This window comes from Canis lupus, chromosome 14 (assembly GCF_003254725.2).
Source record: "Canis lupus dingo isolate Sandy chromosome 14, ASM325472v2, whole genome shotgun sequence".
Classification (NCBI taxonomy): domain Eukaryota; kingdom Metazoa; phylum Chordata; class Mammalia; order Carnivora; family Canidae; genus Canis; species Canis lupus.
Genome location: NC_064256.1, coordinates 23,533,853 through 23,556,301, shown reverse-complemented (window position 1 = coordinate 23,556,301; position 22,449 = coordinate 23,533,853). Strand labels below are relative to the sequence as shown.

General features: G+C 37.5%; 1 protein-coding gene across 28 annotated transcripts in view; it reads left to right on the top strand.

Annotated features, from left to right (window-relative positions):
• ICA1 (islet cell autoantigen 1) overlaps positions 1 to 22,449 on the top strand; it is a 142,782-nt gene that overhangs the window by 59,344 nt on the left and 60,989 nt on the right. Inside the window, exon 7 of one of the 28 annotated variants that reach the window (XR_003145612.3) lies at positions 92 to 189. The exons of 26 other annotated variants lie outside the window; for them this stretch is intronic. The gene's annotated coding sequence lies outside the window, so the exon portion shown is untranslated. Of the gene's footprint in view, positions 1 to 83; positions 190 to 22,449 lie in introns of all 28 variants that reach the window. One more of the 28 variants, XR_007402023.1, reaches the window with a different exon arrangement.

Sequence of the window (22,449 nt, the reverse complement as noted above, 5' to 3'; positions counted from 1 at the left end):
GGCTGAGTTTTCTTCAGCAGCATACAAGTTACTGTAGGCGCAGTCATGGAAAGGTGATTAACTGGACCCATCCATTGTTGGAGTTTTCTAGGCAGTTGGGACATGAATAGAAATGAGAAATGCTGATATCAACCAAAGAGATGGTTCCCGAAGACTGTAAGTTGGATGAGGAGGAAAATGAAGGAGGAGGTAAGTGGATCTGAAGCATCAATGAGAATGAAGCCCCGGCTATTACACTGGAGATTCCTGAGAAAGTGAGTCCCAAGGATAGGAAGCTACAATCAAAGAGTATGATATTTAATTAGTGATTTTGGAGGCAGGAAGTTTCTGGTGAAGTCAAGGCTGGTGTAATAAGGGGAGGGAAAATTATGCTGATATACTTTGTATTTAGTCAAGCCGTGTAAAAAAAAAAAAAATGCCTTCTATTTTTTCCTTCAATTGTCAATGTACTCAGTCTAAACTAGAAAAGAAACATAATATTCCCAAAACTAAAAAAAATATGATTTCAATTTTCTACATATAAGCTCTAAAACATGAAAATAGGGGGGCACCTGAGTGACTCCGCTGTTGAGCATCTGCCTTTGGCTCAGGTTATGATTCCAGGGTCGTGGGATTGAGTCCTGCATCAGGCTCCCCGCGGGGAGCCTGCTTCTCCTACTGCCTATATCTCTGCCTCTCTCTGTGTGTCTTTCATGAATAAATAAATAAAACCTTTAAAAATATGAAAATAGAAATTAAGTAGAGACCATAATCAGTGTTTTAAAATACAGTTTTATGTGCATGTGCTTTCTCAGATGTTGCTTAGCTATTTCTTGGAAATTACTAACAGGATTTTAATTATTTTGCTCTTTAATGATCTGAAAAAATATTTCAGCTCTGCTATTTTGACATATTGGTAAGGCATGTTTTAAAAATAAGCTCTGTGTGTGGGTACATCTAAATATCCTATGCCCAAGGATAGGAAAAGGTAGTATATAGAAACTCAATATTATTTTTGAAAGTAGGCTAGCACACTGGAAAGCTATTTAGATGTGATAAAATACCAATTACTATATAAATACAGAAATAGAAAAAACAACAACAACAAAAAACCTCCCAAAACAAAAACAAACCCCTCAGAGTTTAGTAAAGTATTTTAAGTAAAGTCCACTTTAGGGATAAAGTTATGGCTTAGCATAGGCATTTAGGGTACATTTAAGCTGAAGTCTGGGAAGTATATAAAAATATTGTCTTGAATTCAAGAGGGATCAGAACAGTAACCTCCAATATGTCTTATGACTGTGTCTGGGATACAGGAGTATCTTGTTTCTCCCTTAATATTCATGTTCACTTGAATGGATATTTGGATACTGTTTCAGTTACTACGGCTGGGTAAATTACTCCAAAACTTAGTAGAATGAAACAGCCATTTATCATGGTCACAGGTTCTGTGGGTCAGGAATTCAGACAGAGCTCAGAAATGACCCTTGTAACTTCCAAGGCAAAGGACAATACGGCTTCAGACTGGCTCTTTTTCTTGGGATGCTTGCCCTTAGAACCTAGCCAGCAGCCAACATCAACCACTAGACATGTGGGCAGTTTGGGCTTCCTCACAGCGTGGTAGCATCCCCACATAAAGAACAAGCTGGAAGCTGCATTGCGTTTTGCCTTGGAAGTCACACAGCATCCCTTCTGCATTCTATTCATTAAGGCACTTAATTACAAAGTCTATCCCATATGGGACTGGAAATACTGCTGTGGACATTTTTGCAAAATACACTCTGCTATGTAGACCTATAAGTTCCTTTAAGCATTTTTCAGAGATCTCTTCCCGACATCCATTGGCACACCCATTTAAAATGTGTATTTTGCTGAATTTGTGGTTGCGAAAGCTCTGGGAAATGAAAGAACCTCAGGTACAGACAGGGTCAACCCTCTGAGAACAGTTAAAGACCAGTTACCTCTCCTGACTATCCCAAACCTTCATAAGCCCCCTCACCTTAATCCTTTACTCTCACTCTGAGCTCATGACCATGCTCCCTACTTCAGTGAGTACTACCTGCTTTCTTGCTGTACACTTCTCATCAAAACACTCAAAAAAAAAAAAAAAAAAAAAAGGAAGAAAAGTCTCCACATACCTCTTATAGTTCAGCCCAGTTGCCCAGATACTCCCCTGGAAGATCTATGCCTTCCCAAAGCCCAAATCCTGTCAACTTTTTTCAAGCTTTATTTTAAGGAACTTCTTCTCTACAATATTTTACAATGTTGACTACTCCCTCTGCTTCAGACTCTGTGACCTTGACCCTGATATTCTAAACCCTAGTCTTCTTCCTACCTTTGCTGTCTTTCACTGCCACCTGCTGCTTTGCCACCATGTTAATGTTGGACTTTCCCAGGCTCCCATCCTTGGCTAAATAGTCTTCTTAACTTCCATGTTTTTCCTGGGTGATCTTTTTATGCTGCTGATTTAACTACAGTTGATTCCGAAATCTTTATCTCTAAAGATAAACCCACCCAAATATGCCTGACTTTCATGTAGAGAGGGACCAGCGCTTTAAATACAGGGCATCCAAAACCAATTTCATCTTCCTGTGCCCCTGTATTACCACTCATCCCCACACCCATAACAGCTCACTTCTTTATTTTCACTGAAACTAAAAACCTAAGAAATCTGGATATCTTACTTTCTTGTACCTTCTACATTTAACAAATAATCAGATTTGTAGACTTTGAGCTTTTGAGTATTTCCCAGATCTGTGTCTTCTGTAAGCCTATTATCTTGGCTCTCCTTCAGGCCTTGTGACACTTGTCTGGACTACCAATCTCCACTATGCCTCCCTGCTTCAAGTCTGCCTTCCACACAACCAGTATGATCTAAATGAAACCAAAATCTAACCACATCATGTCTCTGCTCAGTGGCTGCTGAGGCCACAGGATTGAGTTCAAGCTCCTTAACATCCCACAAAGCCCTCTGTGGTTTTGCTCTTGTCCAAAGCTAAGGCCTTACCTTATACCACTTCCAGCCTCATATTTTATGCTGCAAAAACATCAAGCTGCGCAGCTTACTTTCCTCCAAACAATGAGCTGTTTCTTAAACTCCTATTGTCTCCTCTGCCAAGACACAGGCTGAGGTCAACACCACTCTATCAGGTAGGCGGTTGAAACTGCCTCAGCCTTGAAACAGAGAATAGACTTCTTGCAAGATACATCCCTGAAGGCAAAAGAAACAAAAGCAAAAATGAACTATTGGGACTTCATCAAGATAAGAAGCTTTTGCACAGCAAAGGATACAGTCAACAAAACTCAAAGACAACCTACAGAATGGGAGAAGATATTTGCAAATGACATATCAGATAAAGGTCTAGTTTCCAAGATCTATAAAGAACTTATTAAACTCAACACCAAAGAAACAAACAATCCAATCATGAAATGGGCAAAAGACATGAACAGAAATCTCACAGAAGAAGACATAGACATGGCCAACATGCACATGAGAAAATGCTCTGCATCACTTGCCATCAGGGAAATACAAATCAAAACCACAATGAGATACCACCTCACACCAGTGAGAATGGGAAAAATTAACAAGGCAGGAAACAACAAATGTTGGAGAGGATGTGGAAAAAAGGGAACCCTCTTACACTGTTGGTGGGAATGTGAACTGGTGCAGCCACTGTGGAAAACTGTGTGGAGGTTCCTCAAACAGTTAAAAATATACCTGCCCTACGACCCAGCAATTGCACTGTTGGGGATTTACCCCAAAGATACAAATGCAATGAAACGCTGGGACACCTGCACCCCGATGTTTCTAGCAGCAATGGCCACGATAGCCAAACTGTGGAAGGAGCCTCGGTGTCCAACGAAAGATGAATGGATAAAGAAGATGTGGTTTATGTATACAATGGAATATTACTCAGCTATTAGAAATGACAAATACCCACCATTTGCTTCAACGTGGATGGAACTGGAGGGTATTATGCTGAGTGAAGTAAGTCAGTCGGAGAAGGACAAACATTATATGTTCTCATTCATTTGGGGAATATAAATAATAGTGAAAGGGAAAATAAGGGAAGGGAGAAGAAATGTGTGGGAAATATCAGAAAGGGAGACAGAACATAAAGACTGCTAACTCTGGGAAACGAACTAGGGGTGGTAGAAGGGGAGGAGGGCGGGGGGTGGGAGTGAATGGGTGACGGGCACTGGGTGTTATTCTGTATGTTAGTAAATTGAACACCAATAAAAAAAAAAAAAAAAAAAAAAAAAAAAAAAAGAAACAGAGAATAGAAATATGCAAAGGAAAGGGTGTGGAGTAGCATAGTGTGTAGGGCAGGATGGGTGGATGTTTGTGACAATGGGTGACATTTACCTAAACCACATTTTCTGCCCTAGGCCATTAGTTTGTATTCTACTTCCATATTTTGGCTTGTGGTATACCACAATCAGTATTGTTTGTCACATGCATAACTTACAGAAACTTTAAATTTCAAAAAGAAAATTCATAGATACATGTCATTCCAGAATATATACAGTACTTTCCTGATAAAGTCATATCTTACTGCAGATATTTTTGGTGAATTCCCCAATTACCCCAAATGGTTAGTCTAAGATAATAGCTCTCCAAGTATGATTCCCCAACCACTTGCATTAGCATCACCTAGGCAGTTGTTAGGAATGCAAATTCTTGAACCCCATCTTATACCTGTTGAACTAGAAATTTGGAGAATGGAATTCAGCAACCTTTGTTTTAGTAAGATACTCCAGGCAATTCTGATTTATGTACAAGTTGGAGAACCCATGGTCTAAGACAATCTCGATAATTGCCTTCTCTCTGTCACTAGTTTTAGAATGGATATAGGTAACCAAATTCTGCCTTGTGAGAGATAGGAGGAAATCAGTTAGGTAAGCTGGGAGCCTCCTGGGAAAAGTGTCCTCTCTCCTAAGAAGGATACTCAGAAAAAGATCACTTTGGTACTTATCTAGATATTATCACGTTTGGATGTGACCCTTGAAAGTGCCTCAGCCTTCTTGGGACCACAAAGGGTGCCAGCTAATGTTAAAGGCAGCATGCTGAGAACGACCAAACAGGAAATTGGAAAGAACTTCATATAACCTTTGAATTAGCTAACTTTCTTAATTATTTAGTTCTGTTTGAATCAGTTGTCTGATGCTTGTTTACAACAATAATTAAAAAATGTATGCATATAATCTTTTTTTTGCATATAATCCTTATACGTGTGTCTGATATGTTTGCTGTAAGCATCTTTGCCATAGACATCATCTTTGCTCAGCATTTTTGCCACAAAACTTTTCACTTAACTAAGTGGCCGCAAGGCGATTTTGCCGTAAAAGATAAAATCATGAAAAATAAAAGAGGGAAATAATCAAAATGTATATATAAAGGGTTCTAGGCATTTTTGCTCTAAACATCTCGGCGGTAGACATCCTTGCCACAAACATTAATCTTTATATACATTATTTAAAAGGATATTCATTTAAAAGAGATAATGAAACATGAAAAATGAATAACAAAAAGATTTTATTGAGACAAAATATTTTCATACATTCAAAATATATAATGTAGATTCATGGCAATACTTTGCAAACGTCGAATTTTATTTTGTGGATTCTACCTACGTACTTGTCTTCAAAGGCTTTTATTCATAGTATTATACTTTTGTTTGTTTGTTTGTTTTTGCTTGTAGATTTGCATCCTCATTTAGCAACTCACTTTTTTTTTTTTTTTGGCTAAAATCTCTTCCTTCATTAAGAGAGGTATCAGGGCAGCCCCGGTGGCGCAGCGGTTTGGCGCTGCCTGCAGCCCAGGGTGTGATCCTGGAGACCCGGGATCGAGTCCCATGTCGGGATCCCTGTGTGGAGCCTGCTTCTCCCTCTGCCTATGTCTCTGCCTCACTCTCTCTCTTTGTCTCTATGAATAAATAAATAAAATCTTAAAAAAAAAAAAGAGAGAGAGAGAGAGAGAGAGAGAGGTATCAGTATTCCAAATACTAGGATGTATATTTGTAACTGAGCTTTGTATTACATTGTGAAAACCTTCTATGCCACTGTCCTTGGCATCTTGTCACATGTTCATTGATAGACATTCTGAAGTTAATGAGGAATGCAGGTTCCAAATTCTCCACTGTGAGAGCTAAGACTTATGTAATATAAAAATAGAAGTACTGTATCAATGGAGAAATGAAATCAAACTGTCAACCAGTCATTTTTTATCTTTTGTGGCAAATTGCCTTTAGCCAATTAGTTCAGTCAATAGGATTGCAGCAAAAATACTTGCAGCAAATATGTCTACAGCAAAGATACTTATGGTAAAAGTACCTAGGAACCTTTATATATAAATGTGCATTTATTCACACCTAAAGTTCTTCCTTTGTTATTGTAGGCAACAGTAGATGGTGATTATAATTCTGTACTGTGCTAGTGAGGTTTTTTGAAATTAATGGGTCAAGGGTGTCCCCTTGACTTCCAGAATACGGTGGTTATGCTTCACTTTAAACATCAAAGAATCATGTTCCAAGACCTTTCCTATCTTTTCTAGAGATAGAGGACATTCTCAGGAGTCCCTGCTCAGGTACTTTCAAGAGTCCCTCAAGAATGCTACGTCCCTTAATTCTACCATGACCTCCAGTCTGCCAGGCCTCTCAAGTCATCCCTTGTCACCCTGTAATGGAAGAGAATTACAGTGCAGAAGTGTGACTACTAATATTTCAGCATTTCATTAGCCGAATACTTTCAGAGTCTACTTCTGGAAGATGTCTCCTCCATACCAGCAGGTCCCCATGTTGTGAGACAGCTTTACTCTGTCACCCGGCAGTGCCAGTGCCTGCAGTGAAGTTCACAGAAAAGAGGCTTGCTTGTCTAGAAGGGAGACACCCTTAGGCAATTCATGCACTAGGAAGGTTAGCTTGTACCTTTATAATGCAGGGTTTTTGGGCTCTACCTTCTCTCTGACTTTTGCTTCCTTTCCAGAATATGTTCTTGGCTTTGCTTCCATAGAATCAAAGACCTATTAAAGTGCTTTTCCCAAAAACAAAGAAGCAATTTCTCCTCAAAAATAAAACCAGACCTCACTTTCAAGGTTGTTGCCCTTCTTTTCGCTATTAAGGCTTTCAGAAACATGGAGTTGAGTTCTTGCTACAGAGCACTTTACACAAGGACAGAACACTGTCTGAGGAGTGATAGTCAAAGGGGTAGGAATAAGAAGGAACTTGGAAATAAGGTAGCTATTGGAGCTACCATGCCTTTCAGAGAGAACAATGCAATTAGACCTCAAAGCCTCTAGAACTAGAGGGTACCTCAGGGTTTGAAAACTGGCTAATCCCATCTCCCTTAGCAAACAGAACTTGTGGATTTCTAGTTGAGTGCACAGCCAGGCATTCCCTGAGTCCGTGTCTTATTTAGTTCCCTACTGCTAATTATTTCTTTCCATATTCCCCAGTTCACATTTCAGGAGAGAGAATTTGATTGGGCTAGTTCATCAATGTCTTTTGTGTTTGAGCAGAGCTCTTTATACCAGATGACCTCACAGGTCATTGACCCAGATGGAATGACTCCCTTGGGTCAGGTGACAACCCCAGGTCTCATCAGCTGTGTAGATGGGATGGAGGTGGGGGTGAGGGACAGGGTCACAGGGTAAGCCACGAAGCCATTCCTCAGGGAGTAGGCTTGGGTTGCTCCTTCAGCAGAGACTGTGGGTGGGGCAGATTGCCTTGGAAGAATCCCATAAGTCTGCCTAGGGCAGTGATTGCAGAGTAACCAAGTAGTACAATGCAGTCTTTCCTACAGGGAACAAAAGGGAAGGCTGACTTCTAATTCATGATAGACATCCACATTTTGACCTCAGCAAATTTTCCTTTCAGGGCTTCCGTTTCTTCATCGGCAAAATCAGACAGTCCATCTTAGTGATTTCTAAGGACCTTCCATTCAGGGCAGATCCAAGTTTTACAAGCCTATGCTTACATGTTTAGAACTCTATTTAGAAAACAAAAACAAAATCAGGTACAAGGTCTTAGAAAGGGCCATGAAACTCAGGCTTTCTTAATTTCATATAAATCCATCTTTGCTTCTATTCTTAAATTCTGTGGTTTCTTTCTGGTCATTGTTTTGAATTTTACCTACCTCTTGTGCTCACAGCCTGAGGCCTTTCTGATGAACACCACACAGGCTGGTTTTTTAGCTTAATTCTGAAAGAACAGTGTGTTCCCCAGAGTCCCTTAAATAGATTATAGGCAATTTGGTAGTTTAAGAAGGGGAAAAAAAAAGGTCCATGAACATTTTATAAAGTATAATGGTATTATGATATTGAAATTAAGTAGCATGATTTTTACAGAAATCCCTTTACTTCCTAACTATGCATTCTTTAGTGTGCAACCGTGTCTCAAAGATAGAGGGGGTTTATCTCAGCAAATGTACCTTCAGGCTCTTGATTTGTTGCTACGTGTATTAGTTGAATTTGCATGTATTATCATTGTGTGGCACTATCTATAAGTCACATATGGATTAGTATGTGTGATTATATGAAAAAAGATTATATAGTAATATAAAATTTGAGGTGAAAATATTGGTGCATTAACCCAGAATAACTTTATAAATGTATTAATGAACAGTACTCCAGCGGAGAGAGGGGAGAATTGTAAATATGTATTTGCTGAGCTTGGGTTCCACACAAGCAACCAAAAAGGAAAAGTTCTAAAAGGAAGTATGGCATTATGGAAAAGCTAGGTTTGGTTGGCTCATTAATGCATTGTCACTAATAAGATGAAACTTTGTCAGGTGGGGGCAAGAAAATTTGGTTTTCTTTCATGACATTTTCCACAAAATGTTTAATGATGTAGCTATTAAACTAAGGGGCTTCCCTCCCCAGCATGAAACAAAACGATGCTTTCTTTCTAGTATAAAGTTAATTTATTAGCAAAAAGCCAAGAGAAGAAAGAAATGAGAGAGGCAGCATTGTGAGTTGCACTCTACATATCAGTTCCTCAAAGAGCACAGCTTTTCATTTCTTGGCTGATAAGGTAGGGACAAGGTTTGCTCTAGAAGCCTGGAAGTGGTGCAAATGCCTTTATTATTTGGGCTTACTCTTTGCCAACACCTGATGGAGAATACAATTGTGATGATCCATTATTTGGCACAGCTTAAAACCATATGGAAATACTTCACTAGACTGTAAAGGGATGTTTTCCAGAGCTCAGTGTAGCAAAAGACTATGTTGGAATACATTTACTATCATCCCCCAAGTGGGCACAGCTTTCCAGGTTTTCAGTGGAAATCCCAATCAGCTGGTGAGCTGACTGTGGTCTTCAGTCACAAATCTTCATAGCATTGGTTCATGCTCAGTCTGAGTAGGAAGAGGCCATTGTTTTTGCTCTTGCTCCTGTTCCTCCACTGCCTTACTTTTTACTATGGTTGGCAAATAGTAGACATAATTTTTTAAAGAATCTGAAACATAGTTTGTATCTTTCTTCTTTGTCATCTCAGCCTTTTCCACCCTTCCCATAGCTACGCTTTTTTTTAATACCCATACTATAAGTTCATAGCAAAATTGAACCAAAAGTACAGAGAGTTCCCACATACTCCTCTCCCTACCACACACATAGCCTTCTCCGCCATCAGTATACCATATCAGTGTAGTACATTTGTCATAATTGGTGAGCCAGCATAGATGTATTATCAACTAAAGTGTGTAGTTTACATTAGGGTTCACTCATTGTGTTATTGATTCTGTGGGTTTTAACAAATGTATAATTTGTTAAAATTAATGATACCATTAATGGTACCATCTAATCTAATGATACCATTATAGTATCATATAGAGTAGTTTCACTAAGCTAAACAAAATCAAAGAATAATACACAGTAGAAAAAATAAGCATAAAATGTAACATAATTTTCATACTGATTACGAACCAAAATGACAGAGACTCAAACATGTCAGTTTTATCAACAAATGTAAATAGGCTTAACCTCCAAGATTTCACTATAGGCTGTATCCAAAAGAAAATTAAGAAAGGTGAAAAATAAAGGGATAAGCAAAGATATACCAAGCAAATGGAAAGAATAAAAGATGTAACAATATTGATATCAGAGAAATAAGATTTTTAAAAATGGTAAATATGACAAAAGTACTCTTTAGTGTTAAAAGCCATAATTGACAATGAAGACATAACATTTATGGATATCTCTGCCCTAAATTACACCACAGCAACTTTTATAAAGCAGAAAGTACAAGAGATGCAAGAGATACAGAAAGAAACACTAACAGAATAATTTAATGCCCCATTCTCAATATAAGACAAATCAAATAGACAAAAAAAAAAAAAAAAAAAACACAAAACTAAAGATACTGAGGATCTGGACAGCAGAAGCATTAAGGGCATATATCATCATTTTTATACCAAGATAATAGAAAATTTACCTTCTTCTTAAGTCACATGAAAGATTAACTAAAAAAGATCCTATGTAAATTGAAATTAGAGAATTCCTTGAAAATAATAATGAAAACACATATCAGAATCTGAAATATATATATAAAGCAATGATCAAGGAATATTCAAAGTCTTAAACACTTAATAAAAATTGAAGATGACAGGGCAGCCCCTGTGGTGCAGCGGTTTAGCACCACCTGCAGCCTGGGGTGTGATCCTGGAGGCCCAGGATCGAGTCCTACATCGGGCTCCCTGCATGGAGCCTGCTTCTCCCTCTGCCTGTGTCTCTGCCTCTCTCTGTCTCTCTCTGTCTCTCTCTCTCTGTCTCTATGAATAAATAAAATCTTAAAAAAAGGTTTAATAAAAAAATTGAAGATGACAGTAAATGAATTAAAGTCTCAACTTAAAAATCTAGATAAAGAACAAGAAATAAACCAGAATAAAGCAAAAGGAAAGAAATAATAAAGATAACCTATAAATTGAGGCATTAAACAAAAAACAGTACAAAGGGTAAAAACAAAAAAACTTGGTAAAAAAAGTACACAAACAAATGACAAAGGGAAATACTGTTGAATCAGAAGAATTTTGAAGTATCATAAGAATATAACCAGATCTTTGCAAATCTGAAGACCTAAAAATAAATAGTTTCCCAGGGAAATAGTTCATCAAAATTCATCTCATTAGGAATGGAAAGCTTATACAGAAAAATTCACTAGAAGAAATAAAGTAGTTATTGAAGAACTATCTCACAAGAAAAGCACCACATCCATAATGTTTTACAGGGAAATTCTGCCACATCCTCAAAGACCAAATAAATTTTGGTGCTCCGTAAGTTGTTCAGCAGTATTAGTGAAGGAAATCTCCTTAATTGTTTTTATTAGGCAACTATATACTCATATCTAAACCTGATGGAAACAGTACAAAAAATTATAGACCAATATCACTTAGGAATATTAGTGCAAAATTTCTAAGTAAAATATTAGAAAGTAGAGCCTGATATTACATGAAGAATATAATACACCATGACCAGATCGGATTTATCCCAGAGAGGCAAGATGGCTCAATATGAGGAAATCCAGTAATTTAATATACTTTTTATCTGAGGAAGAAAGTCATATGATTATCTTCATAGATTCAAAAAACCTTTTACCATACTCATCACTCCTCTCTGATAAAGTCACTCAACGAAAAGGAGTGGATGAATATTTTCTGAAAATATACAGATATATGATCAAGTATAAGCATGCCTTAGTCTTAAAGCCAGCTTAATTGGGAAACACTAGGAAGTAGTACTAAGCAAAGCAAGATTACCCACACTATCTCACTACCATTCAGCATTGTACTAGTGGTATTAGCCAACGCAAGTAGACAAGAGAAACTAATTAGAGGCATAAAATTGAAGAAGTAAAACTATATTTGCATATGATATCATCATGGACTTAGCTCTAAAGACTCAAAGGCAACATCAAATCAAATAATGAGTAAAGTAGCAGGAGGCTCTAAAAGATATACAAAGATAGGGAAAACTTTTTAGGTAACAATAAAGAAGATAAAATACTTAAGAATAAATATGACATGAAATATGTAAAATTTTTGTAAGGAGAACTATAAAGCATTCCTGAAAGACCTAAAAGTAGACTTGACCAAACAAACTACTCTTTACTTTTGGATAAGAATATTCATATAATAAAGATTTCAGTTATCCACAAGTTAATTTATAATTTAAAATAACCCAATGGAAATACTAAGTTGGTAGGAGATTTCATATGGGAAAAATAAACATGTAAGAATAACCAGCCAAATACTAAAAAAGAAATGCTATTGTGTAGGTGGGGGTTTTGGAACTAGCCTACCAGACATGTTTACTAAAGTTTCTTTTTAAAAAGTGTGGTACTGGCACTTGAATGGGCAGACCAGTGGAATAGAATAGAAAATAAGAATAAAATAAACCCAAGTACATATGGGACTTTAGCATTATGATAAAGATAGTATCTCATATCACTGGTGCAAAAATGAACTTCTTAACAAATGATACTGGGACAACTGAATAGCCATTTGGCAAAGATAAAATTAGTTCCATATTTCATACCATGCACAAGAATAAACGCCAAATAAATTAGGGATCTAAATGTAAAAAATGAAACTATGCAAGTTTCTCTTTAACTTGGGTATATACAAAGAATTTCAAATTATGTCTCAAAATCCAGATGCTATTAAAGAAATAATTGATAAATCTAATTAAATGAAAATAAAAACTTCCATACAATAAAACAGCAAAAACAAAGTCCAGTGATAAATGAAAAACTGAGAAAATGTATTGCAGATAAAGGGATAATATACCAATATAAGAAGAACTTTTTTAAATTAATAATGTAAGGTAAAAAAAATCATAGAATGATGGAAAAAAACATGCAGAGATAACTTACAGAAAAGTATAAAAATGGCCTTTAACATATGAAAAAAGTATTTAACCCCACTCATGATAAAAGAATTGCAAATTAAACCCACTTTAAGATAACCAGTTTTCACCTGTTTCACTAGGAAATTTTATTTATTATTTTTTTTTAGATTTTATTTATTTATTCATGAGAGTCAGAGTCAGAGACATAGACAGAGGGACAGAGGGAGAAGCAAGCTTCCCGCAGGGAGCCCGATGTGGGTCTTGATCCCGGGACCAGGATCATGCCCTGAGCCAAAGGCAGATGCTCAACCTCTGAGCCACCCAGGCATCCCGTCCCTCACTAGCAAATTTTAAAAGAATAACATATGATCTCTAGACAAGGCTGTAAGGAAACTGTAACTCTCAGAGATAGCTGGCGGGAATGCAATTGATACAGCTCTAGTGGAGGGGAATTTAGCCATGTCTAACAAAATTACCTATGTGTTCACCTTTTGACCAAGCAATCTCACTTCTAGAATTAACCTTGAAGATACACTCTCAAATATACACAAATACTATACATAAGATTATCTACTGCAACACTGCATTATTTATAATTGCAAATTATTAGAAATAGCCTGAATGCCCATTCAGAGGAAAGTAGTTGTCTAAATTACTCCATAGCACCTGATGGAGTAGAATGTGGCTGTGAAAGGGAATGAGGAGACCTCTGTGATACAAAGTGATTTCCAGGATATATAAAAGAAAAAAGGCTAAGTGCACACAGTATGTGTTATGCTCTGTGTAACACAGGAAGAAATGAGAAAATATACATTTACCTCCTCATTTAAGGAAAAAGAAACAGCATAGAAATGAAAACAACAATAACAACAACAAAAACAAAGACCAGTAAGTCTTTAGGCAATGGGGTGAAAGGAGAGGGAATGGGAGAGGATAACACTTCTCACTATACCAGTTTATACAGACTTACCTTGTGGAATTCTGTTAATATTTCACATAATTTTTTAAGTAAATGAATAAATAGAAAAGTAAATAAATAAGATCCAGAGGATGGTGAGGGACTCTCAAACTGGATATAAACAAATGAAACAGGTTATGTTTCAAGAAAGTAATATAACCGTACAAAGAAGGCAAGAAGCAAGGAAGGAAGGCAATGAACCCAAGAAGTTTTTGAATGCATTGCTGTGACTATATGCTCTCAGGCTAAAAACAAAAATAACTCTGAACAAACACTGAACCTTTACTTGTAGACCTTCCTTTTTGTAGAAACATGGATTTTACAAATTCTGAAATCATTTTTTATATGTTCTAGGATTGAACAACTAAATTGCAGATAATGGGAGTCAGGTTTTGAACTTTGGGAAAAGGAAGCTACAATTATGGTAAAGGAAAAAATTAAATGAACCTGTAGTACCGGATTGCATTGGAGATATAGATGTGAACTCATGGATTCTACTACACACACACACACAGACTTATACACATACACACATACATACTAATACATATTGTACACATATAGGTAAGTGGATATAGATGTGCATAGATAAATGTATGCATTTTTCTGTGTGTGAATGCATATGCACACATTTGTTTATGTATATGTATAAGCATTTCCCAGCGCTGTTCTCTAAGAGGATCTCTTTTTTTTTTTTTTAAGATTTTATTTATTCATGAGAGACACAGAGAGAGAGGCAGAGACATAGGCAAAGGGAGATGCAGGCTCCCTGCCAGGAGCCTGATGTGACTCGATCCTGGGACTCCAGGATCAGACTCTGAGCTGAAGGCAAATGCTCCACCACTGAGCCACCCAGGCATCCCCTTTAAGAGGATCTTGAAGCAAATTGCCAAGACCTTTGTTCCTGTATACCCCATTCTATACTAAAAGGAGAAAAGTGCCAAAAAGTGAGAAAATGCTTAAAGAATGATAAAGACATGTCAAAATAACACAGGAACCAGCATGAAGGGGACCCATTGGTGAAATCTGGGATAATGTAATCATTAAAATAAATTACTAATTAAAATAAATAATGACAGGAAATTTAATACTACATTGTCTCAAATATAGCCCTATAAGCTACTTTTTATTTACAAAGGGTAAAATAGTATCTCTAAGTGGAGAAACCTAGGGAACACTTTAAGTAAAGGATTAAAGTTAACATTGTTACTAATGAGTCTAATCAACAATATGTGCTTCCTAATATGTTGCATAGAGAAAAAGCCAGAATAACTTTTTCCATATGTTGCCATAATTAACCTAATCATTATGACACATAGGATAATTCAAAAGTGAACGCTCTATAAAATACCTGGCCTGTACAAAGACAGACCCAGGAACTGTCCCAGATTAAGAGACTGAAAAATCACAACTAATTACAATGCATGCTTTTAGAATTTCTTTGGCTATAAAAGATATTATTGGGACAATTGATGTATCTCAATATGGTTTTATAAAGTAGATAATATTTCAATATTAATTTCCTATAATTATACCATTTATGTAAGAGGATTCTGTGTTTTTAGGAAATACACATTGAAACATTTAAAAATAAAGCAGCATCATATCCACAACTTACTCTTAAAAAGATCAGAAAAGGGGTGCCTAGGTGGCTCTTGGTTTCAGCTCAGGTCATGATCTCATGGGTCATGAGGTCAAGCCTCGAGTCAAGCCCTTCATCAGACTCTGCACTCAGTGGGGAGTCTACTTGAAGATTCTCACCCTCTGCTCCTCCCCCTGCTCACTCACTCATGTGTTCTCTTGCTCTCTCTAAAATTAATCAATCTTTTTTTTAAAAAAATGTGTATATTTAGAAAGAGAAAAGACAAAAGAAGTAAATGTTGAAATTTTGGGAATCTGGGTGAAATGGTATCCAGGAATATGAAGAATTTTTGCAGCTTTTCTCAAAGTCTGAAATTAGGTTTGATGACTTAATGGTTTAAACTTTAGTATGCTCTCTTATAATGATGATGGTATCCAAATTAAGAAAGTAAGCGTTCAGTATATGATGGAATGGCACTGAAAAAAAAAAGTGACAGTAGAAGTTTATATTAATTCTTTGTATAATACTATATATGGTGTAATTATTATCATAATAGCAACAATAATGTACCAATAGGGGTCTTTGCAAATTTTGTGAAGCCTGGTCTGTGTCTTTTAGATGTTGTGATCTAAGGTTGGAATGGTATCAATAGCATCATGTACCAAAATAGTGATTTCAGTAATTCTCATGTAAATGGGAGTGGGTCAGAGGAAAAGCTATAATCCTATTAGATTATTGGAGTTTATTATGATTGGAGCTTACTGGAATCAGACAGTAGTTCCTCACATCTGCTGACTGTTCTGTGACTATGGAATAAACAACTGTGATGGCCATTTAGTCATCAGCGTACTGGAGTCATGTCCCTGAGGAATGTCAGGGCAGTAAAATTTTAGAAGCTAAATGTTTAATTTTCCAGAATGTCTGTGCAAGACAAAGCAAGGTTCACAGAAGCAAACTTCCTTGTTCACTAAACACTCAGCCCAGAAAAATTGAGAGATTGCACATGTAACTGTGAACTTTGCACTGCTAGATTTATAAACTTTGTAAACCAAAAATAGATTCTGTCAGTGATCCAAAAACTTACATTCTAACAATAAATTTATGGTGGTTAAAATACTTTAAATTTTAGATTTTAGTTCCTGCTCTCTTCCCCCTTCCTGATTGAGTCAGGTTAAGTTGACTTGAACTTTGAAGAAGAAACACATTGCCTCTGTAGGGTTTTCTGACATCTAAAGAAAGTTTCCAAATAACCTGTCCTATTAGGTTTTAGAATCCTCCAGGGGGCACCAGAACATTCCAGTGTAGTTGACCACATTTCATTAAGTCCAGAAAGGCTGTTTAACCTTATTATAATTGATTCACCTACTGTAATTTTTTCATTTCCATTAACACTGGGTTTGTTTGGGGTTTTTCTGTATAGTTGGGGATTTTTTTTTTGTACATTTGGTTTTATGACATTTATGAGTTTATGGAATATTTCTGCCTCTGAGGAGGTGGAGGAAGGAAAGAGATCATCTTTTGGATGAGCCCTTAAAAACTGGAGCCATGTCTCCTCGGGGTAAATATGAAAGCTTTCAGCCCACTCTTGAGAGTGAGGATTTTCCAAATGTTCCTAATCTGGCTGAGGAAAAAAAAAAAAAACTTGATGAAACTGAGAATTCATTCACTTTCTCAGCTTAGTGTTGTGTATAAGCTACTCTGTTATTATCATTATTAATAATAAACAGTGAATGTCAGACAGGCACTTCATGGTAGATTTTTATATGAATTTTATGCAGAAGTAAGGGGTTGCCAGGCTACTGCATAATATTACTCAGTTCTGGTCCAGGAGTACAAAATTCCAACAGGCCTCCTGAGCCCGTCCCTCCAATTAGTGGCTACTTCATTACGAATAAAGAACCCTCATTACCGTGGGCCTTCAAGTGAAATAGGATCCCCTACCTCTTGAAATCCGCCTTTCTAAGTACAGACAGTTCCCAACTTACAAACAATCCACTTAAGAACCACCAAGGCATTCAGAGGCTGCCTAGCCTCCTGCAGCTGCTGCCCGGGCCCCCTGCCCAGCCCCCCTGCCCAGCCCCCGCCCCACACTCCTGGTCTGCTCAAGGGAGCTCTGCCCTCCCCCCTGCAGAGCCAGCTGCCCACCTGCCCCCCAGACTGCAGGCTCTGAGCTAGGGGTTCAGTGAGGCCTCAGAGCTACCGCTGGTTTTATAGTTGAGCTCAGCTATGGGGTAAATAGGCTTTTGTGGCCTGGCCTGGGAACCGAACCACCGTTTAAAAAAAAAAAAAAAAAAGGAAGAAAAAACCTGTCTCCATGGGAAAATGTATTCTGCATTCCCAATAACCAGCCAACAAACATTAGAATGACTGTGGGAGCTGTCTTCATGCTCCTAGCAGGGTGAAGAGGAGAAAGGATGGCCCGTGTGTTCTGGGTTTCCAGTCTAACTCTAGCACTAAATCCCCCATGGGGCCTTTAACCTCTCTGGGTCTCACATCATCTGTATAGCAGTAGGATTGAACTAAATGAATTATAAGCCTCCTTCTAGTATAGTGACTCCAGTTAATCAAAGCTCCAGCTTCATTCATTCATTCATTCATTCACAGGCATTGTACTCAGGGCACCTGCTTTGTATAAGACTCTGGGCTAAGTGTTGGAGATATAGTCAAATAATACAGATCTCAGTTCTCCAGGGGCTCTGTGGTTAGTGGCAGAGAAAACTGTGTAAACAAATGCTTATAAGCAGATACTGTGATTAAGATGAGCACCGAGTTTGTCAAAGTTGAGGAGGGTGGCATCTAAATTAGATGAAGACTTTCTCAAAGAGGGGATGCTTCCCCGGTTTGCTCCTGTCTTGGTTTCTTTTGATTCTCCCCTCTTCTTGGTTATCAAGACTGGTTCACTAGGAAGCATGGCTTCTGCATCTGCTGTTCTAACACTTCAGCTTAGTCCCTTGGCCTCTCTGGGGGAATCTTGCCCTCTTCTTGCATCACTGAGAGATGGAATGCAGTGGATGCTCCTGCCAAAACCATAGGCTTGGTTCCCATGAGTGCTGCCCTGAATGCTGCCTTCTTTCCTAGCCTGGGGATCCACAGCCTAAAAGTCTCTCCCTTCCTCTTCTTGGGGCCTTCCCTGCTCTGACCCCTCGTGGATTACCAACAACTGTTATTCCCAGATTTTAAAAAAGTTCTTCACTCCCCAAATTGTTTTTAAAAGTCCAGCCATCAACTGCTCATTTTTTTTTTTTTTTTTTTTTTTGTAATCTCTAAACTTCTACCAAAACTCCCTGCCAGGCTACCACACTTAATAATAATAACAATCAAGGTGGTTCTGAAAGGTCATCTATTATTTGGAAGGTGATATAGTGGTTCACATCTGAATCTTGACTCTGTGACTTGGTATCTGACATTATGAAATTCTTTCATTATGAAGCTTTCCTAACAAGGAAGTAATTATGGAAGAGGAGTTTTGGGGGAGTTGAATGTTGCTAGAAGAATGGAAAGGAGGGAATAAATGAGAGATTGCTGGAATAGAAATGATAGGACTTAAACCAAATAAATGTGTCATTATGTGTCACTAAATTGTGACTGGTTTTTAAATAATCAGTGAATATATATGAATACCTATTTATATGTGAATACCTATTCCTCAAAAGTATGATAAAAATTAAGTAGTCTGTTTATTCCACATCTGTGAAAGCAGTTTGATAATTATAACTGGAAATAATACCTCAAAATCTTTTTTCCATATAAATAACAAAGCACCCCAGCAAAGTTTTAGATAATAATTTCCAATCCCAATTCCATCAGGTTCTTTTAGGATGTTTGTAGTATAAAGAACCATCTGGTGCCATGGTGAGGAATGTAGTCTCTGCATCCAGAATGCTCCTTGGTTTAGGTTAGGGCTCCACTACTTTATAGTAGTGTAATCTTGAGCAGATTTCTTCTCTGTGCCTCACTGTCTTGATCTGAAAACTGGGAATGATAATATTAATCACGATTCTTATGAAGAGTAAATCTAATATTTATAAAGGACTTAGAAGAGAGTGTGATCCATGCTAAGCACAACAGAAACATTCATTGTTGCCCAATTTTAAGTGTTCACTAAATAAGATAAATAAAATAAATAGCATCGAATAGCTCTATCAAGATACTGAATGGCTTGTCTTTTGAGAGATGGAGGGTAAGTCAGTGAAGAACTCAATTCTAACTAGTTGTCATCTTTCCCCTCCCAGTGGCACTTTGGCATGTGTTGAATGTAACAGAACCCATCAAACTGAACACATCTGTATCTGAAAGCAAATTCTTGATACTTCCTCCCTGACCTGTCCCTTCTCCTGACCTCCTTGTTTTTGTTGACATAGGCTTGAAATACTAACTTCACGTTCAACTTCTTGCTCTCCTTGTCTGACACATTTATTTGGTTTCAGAATCTCATCATTTCTGGAAATCTTCCTCTCATCCATCTTTTCCTCTCCATTTTTGTAGCAGTCTATACAGTACTGCCAAACTCATCTTCCCAAGTACCCACTACCCCAAGTGAGGTGACTTCCTTGCTCAGGACTTGCAGTAGCTCCCATGACTTAAAAGACAGAGCTGTCAGTCTGTTGTTAGGGATGCTGTGCTGCACAAATCCATCTTGCTCTGTACCTTTTTCCAGTACTCCTTCCCAGCAGCCTATTCTCCAGTGTGACCATATGCATGGTCCCCTTTAAATCTATTGTCCTGACTTAACTGTTAATGATGCTCCTTTCACTTGCAAAGTGCCCCTGTGTGGACAATAAATTATATGATCACCCTTCTGTTACCCCTTTGGCCAAACTCTGTATCCCATGATCCCCTTTCCTTTTCCTTTCATCTGAAATGTCCTTCCCTTCATCTGTGCTTCCTCTTTTTAAAAAACTCATTCCTAGGGCAGCCCTGGTGGCCCAGCAGTTTAGCGCCACCTTTGGCCCGCGGGTGTAATCCCGGGTCTCCAGGATCGAGTCCCATGTCGGGCCCCCACATGGAGCCTGCTTCTCTCTCTGCCTGTGACTCTGCCTCTCTCTCTCTCTCTCTCTCTGTGTGTGTGTGTGTGTGTGTGTCTCATGAATAAATAAATATATATTTAAAAAACTCATTCATATGTTGCTTTTTCCACTCTTTCAATTTCCCAGGGCACTTTATACACTGTTCTCTTGCTACCTGACACTTTCTACTTTGTATCATGATTATTTATATGCTAGAGTAGCTCTTCTTCCAGACGGAGGTCCCTAAAGAAAGAAACCATGCCTGATGAATAGTGTTTCCTGCAGCATAGAACACAGGGTCTTCCATGCCTGGAAGAATAACAGACATCAGGTACTGAGTATTTATTTGGCACTAAGCACTGTGTGTATGATGTACAGACATGATAGACCACATCTGAATAGATTTCTTTAGGTAGTTCTAACAATTGCCCTGAAAAGTATCTCTGTTTACTAATTTGGAAACTAAGGCTTGATTAAATGGCTTGTTCCAGGTCACAGAGATAGTACGTCTTGAGTGCAAATATTTGAACCCAAATTTATCTGGCTTCAAAGAACCTGCTCTTAACCTTTTCACTCCAGGAAGCTGGTTCTCAGACCTTAGCATGTAATGCAATCACCTAGGGGGCTTGTTAAAACTTGTGTTGAGGCCCCATCCTACTTTCTGACTTGGTAGGTCTGGGATGGGGCCTGAGAATCACATTTCTAACAAGCTCCCAGGTGATGTTAATGTTGCTGATCCAGGAAGTACATTTTGAGAAACACTACATAAGCACAGTCATTCATCAGTGAGTAAATGGTTAGATGATAGATCATTTAACTTAAAGTTCTGTAAGTCTACTCCACACTTTATACATTAGGCACATTCTTATATTCAGTTATAATTCTTAAAAGATTAAGGTTAAAACTCAGTTTTATTTTAAATACCACTTTTATCGGTCTCAAAGTATTATTTAAATTTGAATTATATGTTTTCTATTTTTTTAACTAAAGGATAGAATTAATTTTTCTTTTTTATTTTCTTTTGTATCTTAAAAATTATTAGTTCTAAGTAATGTTAAAGATGGTTTATAGATTTCTCCCCCACCCCCCACCCCCAGGTAACTTTGTCTTCTCCTGTACTCCTGGGTTTATGTTTAACCCACAGTAGATTATTACATATGTATGAATTATTTCTCTAAACCAACACGTATTCTGAAGGAATTATTTCTAAGTATCCAGGGAAGAAAGCTATCTGAAGATAAGCTTAACATAAGACAACCACCAGGATTCCAGAGATAATCGGCATCCTTTTAACTGATTTTACTTTGGGACAGCCCAGTGGTTGATCTTCACGGACTCTGGTTTTCATGGAGGAAAGGAAAAGAATCCTTTCTTCTGCTCTGCTCAAATTTCATAGTAATTCTGTAAAGTATTTATTAAGTAATTAATATATGACAGGTACTGTGCAAGGTTCTGGAGATAAAATTGTGAATAAGGCCATCACTGTCCCTGCTGTCTTAGAATTCATAGTGTAGTAGGGGAGACAGATATTAATCAAAAGTCCATCAAAAGTCAAATGCTAGGATAGAGGGTCTAAAGGATTTTGTTGAGGCACATAGTAGAAACTCCTAATTCTGTCCTGTGGACCAGGATTGGTTTTTCAGAGATACTATGTTTTAAGTTGAAGACTGTGTGAGTGCATAGTTAGTAGCCTGGTGAGAGGGATAGGGGAGGACAAAAGTTTTTCTGGCAGAGCTGTGGGATGTGAGAAAGCCCAAAAAGGGGTGAGAGAGAGAATGATACAAAGAAATGAAAGGAAATTGACTGGAACATTATGTCTTTCTACCATAAGCTGTGAAAATAGCTAATGGTAACTTTAATTACATAATAGAGAAATAGATTCAAAGAACATTGTTCCAGTAATAATATATGCTCAGATATGTTCAACTCTTAGTAAGAAGACTTTACCATTCAGATAATCTTCTAGATTATTATTATCTTCTATAATATATGTTTATTTTGTATGTGGATTGTGTTGCTTTTCTCTTTTAAACAAGATGAAAAAATTCTAGTAATGCCTCATATTTTTTTTAAAGATTTATTTAT